This window comes from Canis aureus, chromosome 6 (assembly GCF_053574225.1).
Source record: "Canis aureus isolate CA01 chromosome 6, VMU_Caureus_v.1.0, whole genome shotgun sequence".
In the NCBI taxonomy this organism is placed as follows: Eukaryota; Metazoa; Chordata; class Mammalia; order Carnivora; family Canidae; genus Canis; species Canis aureus.
The window spans coordinates 61,279,249-61,297,026 of record NC_135616.1 but is presented as its reverse complement, the minus strand read 5'-3'; the positions used below and the strand labels follow the sequence as shown (position 1 = coordinate 61,297,026).

General features: G+C 38.1%; 1 protein-coding gene and 1 long non-coding RNA gene across 10 annotated transcripts in view; one reads left to right on the top strand and one right to left on the bottom strand.

Annotated features, from left to right (window-relative positions):
• The first annotated feature begins 569 nt into the window (after window positions 1-569).
• The window catches only part of PLA2G4A (phospholipase A2 group IVA), a 150,883-nt gene continuing 133,674 nt past the window's right edge, over window positions 570-17,778 (top strand). For 2 of the 9 annotated variants that reach the window (XM_077901890.1, XM_077901889.1), the window contains exons 1-2: window positions 576-742; window positions 8,636-8,739. The gene's annotated coding sequence lies outside the window, so the exon portion shown is untranslated. Of the gene's footprint in view, window positions 743-762; window positions 915-8,635; window positions 8,740-17,778 lie in introns of those variants that run through there. The other 7 variants (XM_077901894.1, XM_077901892.1, XM_077901899.1 and 4 more) reach the window with 6 other exon arrangements.
• LOC144316221 (uncharacterized) lies at window positions 5,095-16,861 on the bottom strand. Its single transcript, XR_013382070.1, has 4 exons — window positions 16,702-16,861; window positions 8,882-9,082; window positions 7,747-7,887; window positions 5,095-7,426 (listed from the first exon to the last, which is right to left on the bottom strand). It is a non-coding gene; the product is annotated as an uncharacterized LOC144316221 (long non-coding RNA).

Here is a 17,778-nt window from a genome sequence, read left to right as displayed (position 1 = left end):
GGCTTTGGATAAACTTAAACAGTACACTTTCCTTATTACAGTGACAGAGGGTATTTAAATTTGTATTACCCATTTGTGATTCTACATGATGAGATTTTTTTCCCCTCTGTATCTCAAAATATACATTAGAGTCTTTGGTATGTCTTTAATCTTAAATTTCCAAACAGTCGGGTAGGTTATCAACTCAGGTGTTTTGAGTTTGGGGAGGAACTATTTGAATAGATCATTTAAAGTGGGCTTACATCGTTCATCTCCTAAAGGTACACATTTGATATTTTGGGTCTGTCTTAAACTTTCCTTGTATAAAGAATGCAGATGCTATTTAGCTCTTCAATTTTGTTCTGACTTGTTTGGGCACTTGGGAGGTGGGAAGAGGAAGCAGTAACTGCTTGAGCACAATAGGTGCTTCCAGACACACACACACACACACACACACACACACATCCATGAGGTTTAGGACCAGGTGACTTACGCATTACTTTAAGCACGTTTTGTGACTTCAGCCTGGCAAGTAAACATTTACGTTTAAGATCTCTGCTTCTGCGAGAACACAGCTTTCCCTCTCTTCCTCTTTCATTCCACCTTAAACAGCTTGCAGAAGCTAAAGGAAACCAGCCCACATTTTAGCTCCTCCTACCAAGGATCAGACTTGAACTTCTCCGCAGTCCCCGCCGAAAAAGGATCCCGACTGAAAGCTAGAGGCCAAAAGGAGCCAGAAGAATCTCATGTAACTCGGGGAACAGTAAGCAATATATTTACTCTCGCCCCGCTCCACTTCCCCCCCTCCCCTCCACCTCCTTAGCTTGAGGTCTGTATCTTACTTGGAAGGGAGAAAGGACGGAGGCAAACCTGGGATCCACTGCCTTACAAAGTCTGCGTCTTCTCTCTCTCTGCCTTTTGGAAACCAGACACAGGTCAGGGATTTTAATTTCTTTCTAACAAGTGCCAGCTTGCTTCTCGGGGTCTGAAAGGTGCAGGGGAGTGGGACCAGGAGGGGATTCCCTCATCCAGAGCCCGGACGGAAAGCGCACGTTCCCCTGGGCAGAGGTGGTTCTCGGTTGGACTCCACGTGACGCTGCGCCCTGGCGCCCCAACCTCGCTGTGCTCCTAAGCGGGGAGACCTGGGGGGCTCCGTCTGGTTGCAGTGAAAAAAAAAAAAAAAGGAAGAAAGAAAGAAAGAAAACAAGTCATTGCCATAACTTATGCAAAAGCATCCCTGGGGTTTTCATATGCTGCGGGGTTAGGCGAAAAGAAAGACGATGTTGAAAAGAGAATCGTGTGTAAGACGCCTGGTACTCTAACTCGCCCTTCCCTAAGTTGTTGGACCTGCCAGGAGAACCAAGCTCAAACCTAGATGCTGGGAAAGACTTGAGAGAACAAGAAGTAAGGTTAAGTTTTGAGCGTGAATACTCTTTTGGTCATTTCGTTTTAGACTAAGAAGTTTAAAAGGGCATTTGGATCTGAAAGAAGAGTGGCTTAACATATCTAAAGCTCTTACAACTCATAATGGTAGCTGTAAAAATAATGATTTTCATCTCAAAAACTAGAACAGGACATGCTCTTCACATTAGTTGATGATGTAAGCATTTATTCAGCTAAGGTGGATGGATGAAGTCTACACTCAGAAGCATCTCATTTGGATGGGTGTCAATTCTCATTTATGATGTTTGCATATATAACCCTTTGAGTTCGAGGAGGATTTGTGTTGTGTTTTGTTTCTGTTTGTTGCAGGAATTTGGAATCGTAGCCCAAGAGATATTTGCAGGGAATCAAACCCTGTTAAGAATTTTTAAATTTTACTCCAGAAGTCCTTAGACCCTGACAATCAAGTTTGATGGTGGGATAAGAAACAAGTATTTACTTCTTTCATTGAGCCAAGGAAGAGTTAAATTTTAAATTAAGCAATAATTGTGAAATGCACAGAGAAGTGTGTATTCTGCCTTTGCTCAAAGCAGCTTTACAAACTTCCTGAAAAGGCAAGCACAATTTGTGGGTCAAGAAACTAAGAAAACTATTTAATAATTTTCCTTTTCCTACTTAAACAAATTTGTGTTTAAGTAGGAAAAGGAAAATTATTAAATGATACATTTTAACATTTTAAGTCCCTATTGGGGTATTTTGCATTTATGTTTAATTAGGGAAGGAAAATTGTTAAATAGGTTTCCTAGGACCTGATAAAGTTCATTCCATAGAAATAATTTGGCCTGATGGTTTTTAACCCATCAATATTTTTCTTTCCTGGTGTCACTGCTTAGAAAGCAAAATCATGAGACCAAATCATTTTAATATTAAAACATATGTTCCAGGAATAAAAAAGAGGAAGACACAGTTGCTGTGGTTCCTTTTCCTCTCTCATAAGCCTTTCATTTGCCTTCAGTTTATTTCCCTCCTCTTGCTTGTAGACTTTATAGCTTTAATTATTCTCAACTTTTTTTTTTTACCCACAGAACCTTTTACACATCTTATGAAAGCTATAGACTCCTCTCCCCAGAATAATGTGTGTATGTGTGTATGCTTCTCCAACATGCACAAATTTGGAGACACCATTAGGATGATCACAAACCCTTCAAAACAATTCATGTCACATGAACATGTAGTAGTTTCTTGAACTTTGGAGTTTTCTACTAATATTAAATAATAAATCATTTTCTTATAGGAACTATTGAACAATGAATATTGCAGTGTCCATGTTGCCATTTATTCAATTAGCATTCTGGAACTTATCTAAGCAATTTGGTGTAATGGAAAAAACTACTTGCCTGAAAACCAAGTGACCTAGATTCTTGACTCAACCCTTAGAACTAACTGTATGATGTTGAGCTTGCCTTTTTCTGTAGCATCTGATATTTTTTATTGCTGAATGCAGTAAGTAAAACAAACAGGAAAAGAAGATACAAGTTATATTTTATTGGATTATGGGATGTCTGTATTTCTTGCTTTTATTCCAAAATTCCTGACAATGTTTCCCAGGAGGATTCTTTTATGATATCCTTGTTTTTTACAAAGGTAATTCCTGGTCACTGTTTAAATTTCATTAGATATAGAAAATTGCAAAGGAAGAAAGGAAAAAGATGACCTATAATCTCCTCAAGGGATAACTCTTAAAAATGTCATTCATTCATTTATTCAGTCAACAGATTTATGGACTATTATACATAAGTACAGAGACAAAGGAGACAAAGAGACACAAATTCATGAATATATATCTGTTTTTACTTCTAGGCATTTTTCTATACATACATTCACATGTAAATTTTACAGAATTGTTATTACATTTTTAAAAGGTAAACTGAGGCATGTCAAAAATTTTAAGAGTTTGTTTGAATAAAACTTGATTAGATAGGGACAGCACCAAAGGGAAGTGGATAGAAGCTCTTTCCCAACAGGATCTCCAAGGAGAGACTTCTGTAAAGAAAGAGTGGAGTCAACATAACAAAATTATTGATTGCCCCTAGTTTAAAGCCTAGTTGGCTGTTTGTGATTGGTTGTCTTTACGTTTCAATTCTGTAGGTTTAGTTTTTAGAGCAGTTTAGATTTTGGTTTGCTTATGTAGGCCATCGAGGCATTAGAGTCACCTCGTCTAATGGCCTCCTTGTTTCATTAGTTTAACACATAGTTGCTATTTTATAACATGCTTAGTCCTCAGTCATGAAGTTTTCTGTTAACATATGATTTTTTTATACTCGTGTATAATTTTGTATTCATTCATATCTGAAACAAATATTATTGAGTCCCTACTATGTGTTAGGTGCTGTGCAAGTAATGGCAATCTATCCATGAGCAAGAGTGGTTCTCACCGTGATGTAGTTTGTAGCCTGTGGAAATATTATATTGGTTGATTATAAATTGTTGGATATTTTTTTTTAATTTTTTAAAATTTATTTATGATAGTCACAGAGAGAGAGAGAGAGAGGCAGAGACACAGGCAGAGGGAGAAGCAGGCTCCATGCACCGGGAGCCCGATGTGGGATTCGATCCCGGGTCTCCAGGATCACGCCATGGGCCAAAGGCAGGCGCTAAACCGCTGCGCCACCCAGGGATCCCCAAATTGTTGGATATTTAGGTGGATTAGTTTTCTATTCTAAATAATGTTTCAGCTCTTTTTATAAGTGTTTGTACACATCTTTGTACTTCCTTTGGATAGATTTTTAAAAGTGCATACCAGGTTTTAACCTACAAAGTTGTGAGATCATAAGCCAGTTTTTTATCAAAACACTCTTTTTTCAACTGTGAAATCAGAATAATCATAACAATTGAGTGTTTGGAGGATTCTCAAAAATATTTAACAAAATATCATGGAATTATTTTTGCCATTTTGCTCTTGAGAAAAATTGTATCAATTTATAAGCACTATAGAAGAGTAGAATTCTATATGCTAACACGGTGTAATCACTCAAACAGAACAAACAACAACAGATTCAAAAACTTAGTCAATGGTTGTCTAAAAGGGTATCTTGTTTAAATTTATACTTTTTTTCAGAAATAAGGTTGGCTAATTTTATAGTGGCCACTCATGTCTATATTTATGAATTGCCTCTTTCAATGTGATTTTTAAATATTTTATTTTTCAGTTTTAATTCCTAATATGGTAAATTTCAATAGAAATAACTCATATAATCCAAGTCCCTTTAAGGTCCTCAATAATTTTGAAGTGTTTGGGGGGCCTTAATATCAAAGGCTAAATGTTAAACTGGAAGTAGAAAATTCTCTACTGCTTTTCTCAATTTTGGAAGATAGTTCTTATTTTAATGAATTCAAATGACTTCAGTGAGACTCAGCAAGCTGATAAGTGATCCTTATCTGAGTTTGACAGCTGCTGGGATAAAGAGGAGAGATTGCACCATTTTCTTCTTTATTCCTTCTCAGCACACACATTTGTGAAGCCCTGGTCCCTCTTTCTTAATCTACTACCCCATTTTCTTGACTTCTGGAGTGTGCAGGGAAATTCAGGCATTTCAGGTAATGGTAGATTTTGAATGAGAAAGCAAATGTCCATCATATGGATAATTTCATGATCTTATAATACATAAAACTCATATATATATATATATAATATAAAACTCATATATATACATATATAATACTGAGCTTATCTTGCTTAGGTTTTGATTTTACTATTTAATTTATAATTTGTTTTTTTGATTACTCAGTTGGAAAAAATATCAGGGGGCCAATAATACCTTTCATTTGCATAGCATTTTGTGGCTTATAAAGGGGTTGCTTAATAACTTCATTCCCACAATAACCATGTAAGTTAGCAGAGTACGTATTCCCATTTCAAAGATGTGAAAAGAGAGAGATTGAAAAGTCAAATCATTTGTTTAATGCCCAAGCCTTACAATTTCTGTTTTCATGCATTTTATGTTCCAAGTGATTGAGTTATATTTTCAATTTTGATGCAAGCTATTAAAGCTGTCAACTTCTTCTAATTTTTATTAACATCAGAAAAATTATAGGGGAAGAACCAGAAAATATGCATCCTAATTCCTTATTAACTCCATTGTTCTGCTCTTATATCTGGGCTACTGATTAACATAATAGGGAAGTTACACAAGCATTTAAAAATTGATTGAAAAAGTAGTGTATGATTTAGAATGTTTTGTCTTAGAGGTATGTAGTATTTTACATAGATATATGCCACTTGGAGAGAATATGAAGAATATGAAGTTTTAGCCAAAAGTACAAAAATAGACACATTATGAGTTATATAAGTACCAATTTTACCAAAGATTTTACTTCCATGTGGTAGTGGAGCATTCTCTTAGAATGTTCTAAGTATAACCTACAGAGCCTATGGCTCTTTTTAGTTCTTATTAATCCTGGAAGTTGACCTAAAGCGTTTGTGTCAAAATGGTTACTCTGACCTTGGATTTATCATTATTTGACCTTTCCGAACAATCCAGGAGCTTATGGTCAACCAGATACTCCTTTTCAGCGGTGAAAACCAACTTTTGTTCCAAGATGGTGTATCATGCCTATGTGTAACTTCTTAGGAACTGATGTAGAGTGGGTCAGGTTTGGTTGCTGGATGCCGCTGTGCCACTAGAAACCAAGGTCAGTGAATAGCTTCTGCATTTTAGTCAGTAAATTGACATACTTTCAATTTGCTCCATACTCTACTGCCCATGGCATTACAAGATAAGCAGGTTGAGTGCAATACATGGACTGTAAACTGTGATGTTAGACCCCTTATGGAAGGAGGTATTCTTGCTGGATTCTGGATTCATAGTTGTAGAAGAGATCAGAAAAGATCTCTTCTGCCTAGGATAGGCTGGGGGCAAATAAATAAATGGTATCTTTTGTTTTCTTTGGGTTCTCACTTTTAATTTATTGAAATGAAAGAGTAATCTATCTTGTAGACTTTTTTTTTACGTGTTTTTGGTTCCATATTATGAAAGTATTGAGAAAAGTAATTTAAAGCAATTATGTAAGAATTTATAGAAAAGCAGTTTGGGGAACAGTGCCTAAAGGTGCATGTAGCTATGAGAACCTGCCGTATAGATACCTGCATCTGTAATTCAGATTTCTTAATATCCATCAGTCCCTTGTTATATATATCACAAACATCAAACAGGTATTAAATTCCTTTCCATTCAACTGTCATGAAGAAAAGACTAATGAATTTAAAATTGATTGAGGTCATGGACTTCGGCCTTAATGAGATAACACTAGAGCAATTCCATCATTCACAACACAGTCTTCTAAATCACTACTTTTTTTAATTTTTTACTACTTTCAATTTTTCAATTTATGATGGGAATTCATGTTCAGTTAAAGACTTCAAAGTATTGTTGGGTCCTTGATCCTTAGAAAAAGATACTAATAACATATTTTAGGAAGATTTCACATAACAAAAATTTTAATTTAAAGAGATTTCCTGGTTAAAAATTGCACACTCTTAAGATGGTTACTTATAGTCTAATACTTGGTACTTATTTTTTTTTTAAGATTCTTTATTTAGAGGGAGAGAGAGAGTGTGTGTATGTGTTTGTGCACGCACACATGCATGGGCGGGGAGTTGGGGGGAAGGGGCAGAGAGAGATCCCAAGTAGACTTTGTGTAGGCTGGACACAGGACTCGCTCCCATAACCCTGAGATTCTGACCTAAGCTGAAACCAAGAGTCAGAGTCGGAGGCCGAACTGATTGAGCCCACCAGGTGCCCCTACTTAGTTTTCTTTTCTTTTCTTTTCTTTTCTTTTCTTTTCTTTTCTTTTCTTTTCTTTTCTTTTTTCTTTTCGTCTTTTCTTGTCTTTTCTTTCTTTCTTTCTTTCTTTCTTTCTTTCTTTCTTTCTTTCTTTCTTTCTTTCTTTCTTTCTTTTTTGTGATGATCTCCAAGGAAGGATTTTTTTATATTTAAAATACATAAAAGTTCACAATAGTTACATGGGATTTTTTTCCTTATCTGCATCACAAACAATGCCCCTGCTGTCAAGGAAAAGCAATAAAAGAATCCATTTTGTGAGACTCATTCAGTGTTTGCAAAAGCTCTTACTGTTTAAATTATGTTTTAGATTGACAGATTGATTAGGTTGAGTAATACCTTGTGAATTACTGTCAGAGTAAAAACAGTCTTGTATAAATTATGATTTTCCATGAGTAAAATAATTTCCAGCTTTTTATTAATATACTATATAATGTGCCTAGGAAAACAGTAGGAAAAATGTATCTTTTTAATACTTGGAAAAAGAATAGGTTTTATAGAAAGCAATTTAGAAAATCTGTGCTCTCTCACTTAAGAATCTTACCTGTTGGATTAAAAAAAAAATCTGGGTCTTAACCAGGAATGGTTGATCACAGGGCTGGGTGCATATATATTCCTTCACCAGTTCAGGAAGTTTTCATTCATACATACATACTGCTAGGCACAGTGCTACCTTTCAGCATACCTGGGTGAATAAAACAGGTATGATTAATTCCCTCTTGGAAGAGAGAAGCAATAGTTAAGCAGATGGTAAACAGATAATAAAGAAAGCAACCAGGTTGCAACAGCTGAGAATAACCTGGGGAGGGGAAGGATGGAAGGCTTTTGCTGAGGTGAAAGGTAAATGGAGCTGCTGACAGATGGGAAGCCGTGAGTGGGAGGTGAATGAGTGAGTGGGAGTGAGCAAGGTGTGGCTCAAGCTGGGTCTTCTAGGCAGAGCATTTACACCTGAGCCAGAAAAAAACAAACAAACAAACAACAACAACAACAACAACAAAACAAAAAAAACGAGGGAGCTGGGTGGAAAACCAGGGATTTGGGAGATGTCATGGTTGCAAAGAACTTGGTTCCAGGGAAACAGAAGCTAGAAAAGTGACTTCGTTTGAATACTGCAAGGTCATTAGTGATCTTAATAGCAGTTTCAGTGGAGTGGTGGGGACAGAGTGTGAAGGAAGTGCAAATGAGGTGGCACAGGGATGGGAGGTGAGGGCCCCCCACGGCGGGGTGGGGGGGTGGGGAAAGGGGAAATGGATACCCTGTGAGCACTGGCCCTCTAGCGATGTCTGTCAATAAACTGGGCAGAAACATGGAAGCATGGCAGGGGAAAAAGAATGTGGAGAGGGACTTTCGTGGGGTGGCCAGTCAGGTCATCCAGGAGAAAGTCCTTTTGACTGTTCAGAAAAGAAAAGCATGACTGTCTTGTACTTTTTCAGAGGAAGAGAGGGAATTTGTGTCCTAAGAGCCACATGTGGGGCCAGGTCTCTAACAAGAGGAGAACCCAAAAGTACAGGGTGTTTGCTGCTTTCGTGGTAGAAAGGTAAGAAACTTCCCTCTGGTGCTGTTTTCTCAGTGAAGGGAGGTGTGGTCCTCAGCTCAGACAGGGGGTGGGGGATGGTGAGAGATGAGCAGGAGAAGGAAGCGATTTTCTAGAATGGGAATGCAAGCACAGAGAAACTTACAAAGATGCTGTGGAGTGTCCAGGGCCTCTTCTGAGTGTTGAGAACTTGAAGCGAAAATAAAACCAGTCTGCCAGGTTATGTGGTTGTTCTCCAGCTACAGGCTAGGGGCAAACCAGAGAAGTTAGAATGGCTGGGTTCTTCTGGAGTGGAAGTTTTGCAAGCAAGCAAGTCTGGAAATCTTTAAGATGAACAACCAATGTCCTAAGCAAAATCACAAAAGAAAAACAAAACACCTAAAACAAGAGTACATAGAAATTTGTGAGCTTATAGAATACAGATATATAAAGATATATAAATACCTTTTATCTAAGGTAATTATTAACTAGCAGGGAGTAGTTACAAGTTGGCTTGATTTCCATCAGGTGGTAGGAAGGGATTTGGTCTTTGTTGCTTTCACTCCTGTTGGATTTTTACCATACTGGTTCCTGGCCCTGGTTCTATATTATCAGTGAACCTGCTCTAGGAGCCATTGTGCTGGTTTTTTGTTTGTTTGTTTTTTCCTTCTTGTCCTACTTGCTAGAATTGTTGTCCTTCTGAGCTTGGATTAAGAGTGCGCCTGCCTTTATTGGGTGCCTAGCTAAATCCAGTGTCTGCCTTCTATCACCTCTGCCTCTGCTCTTCTTAACATTTGCTTACTTCTCCAGGCTCCTGGAAGCCATCAGTACTCCCTCAAGATAATGCTGGCTAGAATTTGAAGCATTATAGCTCTATAGTAGAGAGATAGCTAAAACATGTAGTTGTAGTGGTAGAAACTGACCGTCATAAGAGAAGGCTTTTCTTTTATAGCCTTGCTTTCAGGATGTTCTTTCTTTAACCTGACATAAACCCTTCATTTTGCAATGAAAAGTCATTTCCTTCTCTTTTCTTTTCAATCCTTCGAGCTTTGGAGAACAGCTGGTTACTATAATTGAAATGGTTTTCTTCAGGAATGAAAATAATATTCTTGAAATATTGACTCTTAACATTTTTTCGAGGTTTAAAAGAAAATCTTGTTGTTGCTTCAATTCGTTAGACGTTTTTCATAAATCCTCTTAACATCAAAGTGCTTTAGTTTTATTCAAAGGATGGCCAGGCACTTTCATGAGTGGAAGCAATGAGCCCGTGTGGGTCAAGCCAGGCAGTATGGTGAGGGCAGTATGGTGAGGAGGGAAAGCTCTTTGTGACCTGATCCATTTAGGTTTGCTTCTGGCAAACCTTTCCCAGTTGCACTACCTGGCACTCAAGTTTCTTTTCTGTCCTCCTTTCCTCCTACCTCTGTGAGACATGCCATGAATTAGAAAGTCATTCTGTACTTTATTCCTGCTTTTGCCCATATCTGTTAGGCTACAGTTTAGATATAGTTCTCTAACTTTTTCCTGTCCAAAATGAAGGAAACATTTGCAAACTGAATGGGAGAGTATGGCACTGTTTTTGTTAATTTCATATTTTTACAAACCCACTGGAACACTTTTTTTTAAGCTTTTATTTATTTATTTGATGGAGAGAGAGTGAGCATAAGCAGGGTGAGTGGTCAGCAGAGGGAGAGGGAGAAGCAGGCTTCCTGCAGGGCAGGGAGCCCGGTGTGGAGCTCAATGATTCCAAGATCTGGGATTATGACCCGAGTATAAGGCAGATGTTTAACCAACTGAGCCACCCAGGTGTCACCCCTGGGACATTTTATTATGTCACCAGCAGAAGTGCAACAGAGGCATTCTTATAGATTTTATTAATATCCTTGGTACTGTTCTCTAGCTGGCTGATCAAAGGTGGAGAAAATGTAAATTTCATATTTTGAAGCAAATGACAGTGTTTTTTTTTTTTTTTTTAATTTTTATTTATTTATGATAGTCACAGAGAGAGAGGAGAGAGAGAGAGAGGCAGAGACACAGGCAGAGGGAAAAGCAGGCTCCATGCACTGGGAGCCCGACGTGGGATTCGATCCCGGATCTCCAGGATCACGCCCTGGGCCAAAGGCAGGCGCCAAACCGCTGCGCCACCCAGGGATCCCAAATGACAGTGTTTCTAATTTATTCCAACCTGTATTTATTTCATGTAACATCTAAATATTCACATTGGGCTTACACGTTCATCTTGGTGCTGGCGGAGGTGGATAGTACAAAAAAAGCACTTAGTTTTGTATCATTTTACCTTTTATTGTGCTGTTAGTTCTTTTGTCCTCAAAAATGTCACACTGAACTTGAAAACTATATAGGTACACTCCACAGACGTAGAGAAAACGTGCTTGCAAGGCTCTAAAGCATATATAAATATCATATAAGGGGTTTTCTAGACCAAATGGACTCCATGTATTTCAACATAATGGGTTTTCTTTACAATCTGATGTTTCTATTTCATGAATTTTATAACGTCCTACTGTATCAGGGGGTCCCTGCAGCTTTCCCAGACTTCCAGACTGGTCGTGGCACAGAAAGAATTCCTGAGGCTATTCCTTTCAAATGCTTACTTGCACAGCTCTTAATCCTGCAAAAGACAGGGTTTCCTGTTTAGTTCAAAAGTGAATTGCCATTCACAGTATCTAGAAACACATTTCGAAAGCTTCTTACAACCTGAGAAAAGAACAGTGAATTTCCACTCCAGTCCCGTGTAACACAATCCAGGACGTGTAGAATGCTCATCTCCACTTTTGTCATTTAATTTCCGATAATGCCTGGAATGGGTGGGTGTACAGCTCCTCTGATCCTCCACAATCCTGCTATATTGATTTGTCATCTTTTTCCACTTTTAAGATCATATCAATGTCCATATTTTAACTGCAAGGTCAATCTCACTAGCTGCCTGAAATAGTTATTGTGTTAGTTGAAAAAAAAGTAAAACAAACCCAAAATGTTGATAATTTCATTCAGTAATAAAAGGGTTCTCATGAAATGTTTAAGTCAGTATGACGATTTTCCTGGGGGTTTTCCCTGGACTGTTTAGAAGAAAAGATATGGCTTTCCCTCCTGTGGCAATCTTGAGTACGTCATGAGAAAAAAGCAGCAATTAAGGAGGGAGTGGAACCCTCGACAAAACGCAAATACTCCCTAGGGGAGGATTTTTGCAAACTGTCTGGGCTAGAGAGAGAAAGCTGTAGAAGTAAATACGCCTCTCAAAACATTCTCTTTTTTTCTAGCATTTTGTGTCACATTGTTTAAAAAAGTAACACCAAGTCATCAATGTTATCCTTTTTTTTTTAAAGTAAAAGAACATTATTCTACATTTTCTGAAAATGAACATGGTATTAGTTAATACTTGGGGTGCCTGGATGGCTCAGTTGGTTGAGCATCTGCCTTCAGCTCAGGTCACCATCCCAGGATTCTGGGATCAAAGAGCCCTGTGTGGGGTTCTTTGGAGTTGCTTCTCCCTCCCTCTCAGCCCCTCCCCACTGCTTGTGCATGCTCTCTCAATCTATTTCTGTCTCTCTCTCAAATAAATAATATCTTTGAAAAAATTTTAAAAATATAGTTAACACTTGTCAATGTAGTGGTATTCCACAATTGCCTATGTGGGAAGAGGAATTTTTAAAACAGTCCATCTACTATTTGTGAGTAAACATCTTACAAGTATAATTCAAACCTAGAAAAGGGTGAAAGATGAAAATGACTCTTTTAAAGTTTAATTTGAGCAAACATAAATTCAGTTTTTCATTTCTCTCTAATTTATATCTTGAATCTACTCTGTAGTACCAAACAATAACTTTGCAACTTCAAATTTTGGTCAAACTAATATATATATATATATATATATACTTTTTATTTTGGCTGTATTTCCTTTTTAGCTCGAGTATGTAAGGGGCAGGGGAGAGGAAGACATGTGGTAGGATAAAGAGAAAGAGTACCTGGTTCAGCCCTTTCTCCTACAGGGTGAACTTGGCTAGTGTAGGAGAGGAAAAATTTCTTTCTACCCTTCAAAGTTCTTCCAGCTAGTCTAAGAATTAAATTATCACGAGGCAGATTAACAGGAGAAAAAGCCCAGAGTTTAACTCTGTGTACATGGAAGCAAGACCTAAAGAAATGACCAAGACAGGCAGTTTTTGTATTTTTTTGGACAGAGACAGTAAGTCTGTGAGGAATTGACAAGACAGATAAATTACTGTTTGGTGCTTCATTTAGTAGGGAATCCTAAACTAACTTGGGCTGGGGTACTAATTTAGTAAAAGTAACAAGGATCGTTCATACAGCTTTTTCAGCTTTGAATTCCCCATCTTTGGTGATAAGGATGTCTCTTTAACTTCTGGTACAGGGAGGGTACCTTTTGCATGGGAGATTTATTTTCTGCTTTGTGGAGACAAAGGTGGGATGGGAGGGTGGGATGTGGGGGGTGGTCAGAGTGTTCTTTTTGCACTGGCTGTTTCTTAAGTAACTTTTATTTAAAATAATCAGCATGCCAAAGGGGCACATTTTGGAGCAGTCTGTCCTTGGCCCCTACACTATGTTTGTTAACATCTTTTGGCCTCAGCTTATATATTTGCACAATGAAGTTCTGCCTGGGTGATGGTTGTGAATATTTCTTCCAATTTCAAATTTTGTGAACTTAAAATAGGATAGTGGCTTAGTTTTGGCCACCAAGGAAACAATGGAAAATAGCAGCCAACTAGACAGTCAAGGAAAGAAAAGCCAAAAACTGGCTCAGGGATGAGGAGACATTCTTGCTTTGTTTATAATGCAGCATGTGAAACTGGGCCAGCCAGTTTCCTAGCCCTTAAAATAGACAGGTTCACCTGGATTAGTACTTCCCAATTGTGAAGGGGTTGAATAAACTGTTCTGTATTGTGTTTTATTTATAGAGTATGTGTGTGTGCACACACATATGCATGCTCTTTTTAAATAACCCGACAAGGGAGACTGGCCCATCTAAAAGATGCTGTAGTGTATCCTCTTTATCTTATCCACAATTCTAGTTTAGACGCATTTCCTATCACATTTGAACCTCTCTGGCTGATTGTGTCCCTTCCTTCTAAAGCACCGCATTTCTCCATGAACAGTTGAATGCTTCTTTATTTGACTGCTATGTTTATATTACTGATGTGTTTTAGGCAGAGTTGTGCTCGCCGTGCATCATATGTTGAAGCTCTAACCTCCGTATCATAGAATGTGTCTGCATTCAGAAATGGGGCCATTAAAGAGGCGATAAAGCTAAAATGATGCCCTTAAGATGGTTCTTAATCTAATCTGACTGGGTTCATTATAAGAAGAAGAAATTTGGACACAGAGACACCAGGGATGTGTGGGCACAGAGGAAAGACTGTGTGAGGCCATGGGGAGAAGGGGACCATCTGTAAGCCAATGAGAGGCCTTAGAAAAAAAGCAAATCTGCCATTGCATCCATATTAGACTTCCAGCCTCTAGAACAGTAAGAAAATAGTGTCTGTTTAAGTCACCTACTCTGTTTTTTTTTTTTATATTCAAATTCAATTAACCAACATATAGTGCATCGTTAGTTTGGCGTTTTATTATAGCAGCTCTAGCAAACTAATACAAAGTGTCACTTCCATCGTGCCATCTCTATGCTGAGATCCTCTCATATGCTGTTGCTTAGTGTATAATGTCTCTGAATCTCTGCCTGTCCTTCAGGGTCTCATGTGACAGGACACTAGAGAAAAAAAGAATTTGGTATGAGGCCGAGGGTCAGGATTCCAGGGCCTTCACAACCTCTGTTAACCCAGATGACCTGGGAAAGTTTCTTAGTCTTCCTGGAAGACAGTGCTTCCTCCTAGAATGTGGTAAGGGAGACTTTGCCAATTAGGCAAATCACTTAACCTTTCTAAAGGTTAAGTTTTTTTTTTTTTAATCTCTAAAATGGTAATAATCTCTGTCATTATGAACATGAAATGAGGTGGTATATATAAATCACTTAGCATGGTACTTGGCACCTAGGAAATGTTTAATGAAGGTGAACTTTTAAAGTTAAGTAATCAAATTAGCAATTGCTAAGATATCTTCCAGTTTGTCATTCTAGAGTCTATTAATAGGCTTTGCTTCCCCTTGATTATTTCTCAATACAAGACCTCATCTGTGGTTTTCCCCCTGGCACACCATACAAATTCCCAAGTTTGTTCATTCATCTTTTCAGTTAATAGTAATTGAGTGATCATCTGGGGCCCAACAGGAATACAGGGAGAAGGAGATGGAACTTGCCTCATGTTGCACACAGTGAGGGGAAGCATACACTGTGTATAATGGGATTGTAATGTGTAACAGTGTGGCAAGAGATATCAAGAAGATATATGAGGGTCCTAACCTAGTAGATAAAGAGATAGTTTAAATTTACAGTGGAATTCTGCAGGACAGGTAAAGACTGTCCTGTAGAGAAGGTGTGAGGACAGGGGAACAGCACCAGGGAAGCTGGAAGTTGGACAAAGCATCTTCAGTGAGAGTGTGGCTCACTGCTCCTGTCTTTTTTTAGAGGAAGTGTTTTTCATTTCCCCTCTCTATACATTTAAGCTTGATCGTGATTTCGAATATCAGCTTAGTTATTCTCCTTTTCTATCAAGCCTTTTTCCTATTTGAAACCACCTGACTCTTCCTTCTCTGAAACTCTAGTAGATACTCTATATACTTGTCTGTTTAAATAACAAACTCTCAATAATAGAAATTTGAGAGATAAAGAAGCAGTGCCAGAGACCTAAGAATAAAAACAGCAGGACAAGCCAAAAGAAGTAGCATGGACATTAACCACAGGGATGGGGTGTCTGCCTGCAGGATATGGAAGGCAAGTTCCATTCCTTTGGGTTCCTAGCTTAGGAAACACAGTTAATTAATGTGCATCTTTGGTGGCATGCCTTTAGATTTCCTTGGGAATAGGGAAGTTCTCTTAACAGGTTTTCCATACTACACTGAGACTATGGCTTGAGAGACATTTCTAATACAGAGCAGCTCATTTGCTTATCTTAATTCCTGTTGTTTATTTCTCTTCTGTTGATGATAGCAAACTCTTTGCTTAGCCCAGTTTTAAAAAAAATTTCCAGCAAAATAATCCAAGAATTAAAAACAGTTGCGTCATTATGACTATATACCTATGCAAGGATGAAGATGGTGGGAACAAGAGTGCACTGCTTTTTGCCTTTGGAACATCTTTCTATCTCCAGCATAATGGAGAAAGTTTTGAGTTTGGAAGCAGACAAGTCAGTGGCCCAGGATTTTTTTATTTTTAAAATCTCAACAAATCAGAAACAGGAGTATTTCTTCATTTCTATTACAACTCATTGTTGAGTATGGAAAAAGTACACAGTCTTTAAAAGAGGTGCTTAACAAATTTGCCTACTTGAATTTCTTAGAAACTTCCAAAGAGCCAAATAAATCTCAGGAAATTGGAGCAATCTGGGGGAAAAGCACCAGTTTCATAAGCAACCACAATAATAACAAATGATAATTTTGTGTATTTTATGACCGGCTAGGTACTGTGCTTGATGATTGACATATTTTCTTTCATTTCGTCATCCCACTGCCTTTGTGATGTGTGGGGGCCATTTCCTCCATTTTACAGATAAGGAGACTGAGGATCAGGCTCCTACAGTCAGAGAAAGGAAGAGACAAGCATGAACTGAGGTCTGGCTCCAGCAGGGAGCTTTTGTATTGAGCCCCTTATTAAACTAATCTATTCTGTTATACAGTGAAATGAAAGGAAAGAGGGGCACCTGGGTGGTTCAGTGGTTGAGCATCTGCATTTGGCTCAGGTCGTGATCTCAGGGTCCTGGGATTGAGTCCTGCATTGGGCTCCCCATAGGGAGCCTGCTTCTCCCTCTTCCTATGGCTTTGCCTCTCTCTGTCTCTCTCATGAATAAATATATAAAATCTAAAAAAAAAAAAAAAAAAAAAGGAAAGAGGAATGGATCCTTGGCTTACCTATCTTTCTTTCTTCCTGATGCCACAGCTCCTTCTCTTCCTGTTGTCCTATCGCTCTATGCAGGGAAAGAGAATTGACAAAGCAGCCCACTCTATGTTTCTGGTTCTTGTTCACTTTTCCCAGAGAAGCCTGTCTTGCTCTGACAACATGACTAAAAGGGTTTTGGATAGACCATACACTATTCAGCATTCATGGAAAGCCAAAAGTTACATTGCACGGGCAAGTATGCTACAAAGCGTATCCAAATTTCCCCTCTCATTAGTGTTCAGAAAGTTTCTAATGACAGGGCAGCCAAAAAAAAAAAAAAAAAAAGTAAAGAAAGAAATTAAAGAAAACACGAGCTTTCTATCTCTTGCTTCAGACTTAAAAGACTGTATACTCACCAAGGCTGGTCATTCAGCTTAGTTATAAGAAAACAAAACACAAAACCCCCCAAACTCGTGTCTTATGAGCATTCATGACAATGGTTGTGCAACCTAGTTGCAGTAAGACTTCCAGGACTGAGCCAGTTGCGGGGAAAAAAACATTTTCCCAGTGTTTAATGTGGCTAGCTGGACAGAATGCCTTAATTTCATAAAAACCTAAAATATCTACTACTACTAGGGGGGGAAAAAGGATAAAAGGATGCCTATTTGTAACTGGAATTGAAAATGCTGTCACTGTCTTGACAATAATGACCGGTAATTTTACCCTAAAGAACGTAAACCTTAGTCAGTTCCCATATGACTGTTTTATTTCTTCTTCAGAACTTACTTTGGAATGGAAATTGCACATGTAAATTAGACCCATACACATGTATTGGATTTTTAAGTAACTTTTTAATTTTGAAATAATTTAAGATAAGAAATTGCAGAAATATCACTGAGTTCCCATATCCCTTTAGCTAGATTTCCCCAGTGTAACAGTTTACATAAGCATTAGGATATTATCAAAATCAGGAAATTGACAACAGCATAAGTCTATTAACTAAACTACAAATCTTATTTGGATTTCATTGTTATTTTGTATGTTTTAGATTTTACCCAGTCTGACGATCTCTGCCTTTTGACTGGAGTATTAAATCCACTCACATTTAA